The sequence below is a fragment of the Elephantulus edwardii genome, unplaced genomic scaffold (assembly GCF_000299155.1).
Source record: "Elephantulus edwardii isolate Elephantulus edwardi_28Jun2011 unplaced genomic scaffold, EleEdw1.0 scaffold00315, whole genome shotgun sequence".
Lineage (NCBI taxonomy): Eukaryota > Metazoa > Chordata > Mammalia > Macroscelidea > Macroscelididae > Elephantulus > Elephantulus edwardii.
This window is the reverse complement of record NW_006400065.1, coordinates 270161-273846: the sequence shown is the minus strand read 5'-3', so window position 1 is coordinate 273846 and position 3686 is coordinate 270161.

Genomic DNA, 3686 nt, shown 5'->3' with positions numbered 1-3686 from the left:
ATTCCAGTTTCTCCACAACCTCGCCAGCATTTGTTGCTTGCTGTTCTGTTAAATTTTGCTATTCTTACTGGGGTGAGATGATATCTCAGAGTTGCTTTGAGTCATGGTGTTTTCAGTGGCTTCCCAAGACACAAGCCAAAGATGGACCACGGACAAGGGCAACTGAAGAATTGGTGCCTTTGAAATGTAGGGCTTGGGAGGACTATTGAACATACCAAGGACGGCCCAGATGGATGGAACATTCCAAGGATGGAAGTGAGGAGGGTGAAACTTTATCTCACATACATAGGGCATGTTATCAGGAGCTGCCGAGCCGGTCCCTGGAGAGAGACCATGCAGAGGGTCAGCGAAATAGAGTAAGACCCTTAAGGGGATGGGTTGATGCAGAGGCTGCAGATTCAAATAGGGGAACAATTACAGGCTGGCCCAGGGAAGGGCAGCCTATTGTTCCGTGGTGCCTGGGGTCCACAGGAGCTGGGACCATCCTGGCGGCTCCTAAAAATCTTCCTGGAAGCTGTAATTTTTCTCTTCATGGGTTCAAAACCACTGAGCCACCAGTCTCCTCAAAAGCTTTCTAGACTCCTTCAGAATGTCTATACTTTGAAACCAAGACAAGCTTGGCTGCAGCTGGGGAGAATGGGGAATAGTATTCCATAAAACACCGGCACAAAGAAGGGGTTCTTGTGTGTGAGGGACAGCATCTGGGAAAGCCTTGAATGCAGGGGTGCAGGGAAGACTCATATTTATGGGAGTACTGGGTGGGCCACAGAAGGCTGGGGAGCAAGGGGAGTTTATTCCAAATTTGCCTTTACCTCTTGGAGTCCTGGATTATCCCCTTCCCCCAAGGTGGGAAGAGGAGTCAGATTGAAGGGGGGCTCGGTTTGCCATCTGTATGTAAATGGTCTTCAATGTCATGCAGATAAGGAACTTTTATGCAAATGTATGCTCTCTGGGGAGGCAAGGCTGGGACACACCCCTCATTAAAAAGCGGGAGCAGGTGCTGGGGCAGGGACCCCTTCTCCCCCAGGACATCCTCTATCTCTTCCCCCAGCCATCTGTCGACTGCCCCCCAGGCTCCCCACTCTACTTTGCCCTTCCCAGGGTCTCTCTGGACCATTGTCCCTTTTCTGGGGACAAGATGCCCTTTTCTGTTCTTTCCCACCATCACCACACCCCACGTACACGTACTGAACACTTTTCCTGTCCTTGATTCCGTCACAAATGTGCCAGGAGCTATCTTACCAAACCTCCCCTAAGATCTGCTATATGTATTTAATATTCTTCTTCTTTTTAATGCTTCTCCCCTGACTTAGTGGTAAGGAGTTGCACTGCCAGCCCAAAGGCAGTTGGTTCAAACCCACCAGTTGCTCTGCAGAAGATGAGCCAAGAGGGTCAGGGACAAATTCATTCCCACTCACTGGCACATACAACAGCCATCTAGCTGATTCCAAGTCCCAGGGACCCTTCGTTGGACTTTTGAGAGAAGGCTGGTGGATCTGAACTGCTCACCTTTCGTGTAGCAGCCTGATGCAATATGCACTGTACCACCAGAGCCCCTTCATTCTATTTTTAAAAACTTCCATAGCAACTTAGTCAGAAGTGACTCAGAGCTGACCTCGATTGCGTGTCCAGGGCTATAAATCACGGGGTGGGGGAGGCTGCCCCAATCCTTCTCCTGTAGAGCAGCCAATGGGATCACACAGAAGAAAGCAGAGCTCCTCGGACTGGCTACACCCCCAGAGCTCCCTAGTTGTGCTCTGTTGTTGTTATGTGCCATCTAGTCGCCCGCAACTCATAGCAACCTTATGTACAACAGCTCTAAACCCTATTCTATCCTGTGCCAATCTTATTGTCTCTGACACACCCACCCCCACTACCCCAGTCACTGAATCAATCCATCTCATCGAGGGTCTTCCTCTCCTGCGCTGTCCCTCCACCCTCCCAAGCATGATGTCCTTCTCCAAGGACTGGTCTGTTCTTGCAACATGTCCAAAGTATGTCAGACGAAGCTTCAGAATCCTTGCCTCCAAGGAGCAGCCTGGTTTAACCCTCTCTGGGATGAACCTGTTTGTTCCCTTAGCAGTCCATAATATATTCAATACTCTTCTCCAGCACCACAGCTCAAAGGCATCAATTCTTCTATCATCCCTAGTCATTGTCCAGCTCTCTGATGCATAGCAAGTGATTGCAAAGACCATGGCCTATAGTATCAGGCGCACCTTAGTCTCCAGACTGACATCATTGCTTTTCAGCACTTTGGAGAGCTCTCTGACAGCAGACTTTCACCAAAACAAGCTGGTGACTAACCATTCTGACCCCCAGGGACCCTGTAGGACGGAGTGGAGCTGCCACCCCAGGGATTCCAAAGCTCTAAATCTTTAAAGCAGCAGAGGACCTCATCTTTCTCCTTGGGAGCAGCTGGTGGATCTGGTCATTAACCAGAAAGGTGGTGACTGGAGTCCACTCAGTGGTGCCTTGGAAGAAAGGACTGGCAATCCACTTTCGATGAACAACTCCTGAAATCTCCTTGGGAGGAAGATGTACTGTGACACCCAGTGGAGGCTGTCATAAAGTAGGGTTGACTTGAGGACAACGAGGGTGGTTTCTGACAACGATTACCCCTCAGAACTTCCGTTCTGTCTGTCTCTCCCTACTGGCCTTACTGTGTCCCCATCTTCTGCACATCTCTCTTCCTTCCCTACAGTCTCGTTTTTCTGGCTCTGGCCCCAACCTCTCTGGGCTCCTCCAACTCAGCACCATTTCCCCCGGGACCCAAAAGGCTCCATTCCTAATTCCATCATCGCCACAACTGAGAGGGAGTTTTTCCTTTCCCTGGTTCCAACTCCCTCTGGGACTCTGGCAAAAGGAATGAGAATTCTCATTTAAGGGGACAGCAACAGACTTCCAAACAGACACTGGTCCTCAGAAACTGGCCCAGGGTCCTCTGGACCCCCTGTGTGGCCAGGACCCCTCTTTCCTGTGTGGACCAGCTGAGTCATCCTGTTTTCTCCACACCGTGCCTTCCTCCAAGACATCAGGCTTCTTCAGAGGGCTTTAAAGGGGTCAATGAAGGGAAGGGGATTACCTGCATCACTCCCTGCCCTGCACACTGCCCCAGGCCTCAGAATGGTGTCAACGTGACAGCATTTATTTCACGCTCCAGTGTCCACAGATGAGGGGCGGGGCGGGGGCAGGGATCCAGTGTCAGACTAGGCAGCAGGGCGTCAGGTGGGGGGGACAGCAAGGGAGGCACGAGGTAAAAATAGCCCCTGCGCCGACCCTCGGAGCCTTGTCCCAGGCCAAGGCCTGGGCTCGGGTCCAGGAGCTATTCTGGGGCCTGGGAGAGTCACACTCTCTGGAGGAAGGCCCCCTCCCAGCTCCTCTTCCTCTCAGCCAGCAGGCTGCATTGCTCTCGGTCCAGCCCAGGCAGAGGAAGGAAGGGTGGGCTGTGGAGGGGAGAGGGAAGGCGGGGGCGGCCGGAGCCGCGAGCAGGGCTGCTTCTCTGGTCCTCCGATGTCCACTGCAGTTCTGGGTCCAATGCCTTAGCTCGGCTCAACACTGGAGGGAAGTGGAGACAGTCAGCACTCCACTCAGCTCCCTCTGGCCCTCTGCTCAGCCTGGGCCTCTCTGCTCAGTCCCAGTCTCTGCTCAGCCCAGGTCCTCTGCTCAGCCCGGGCCTCTCTCTG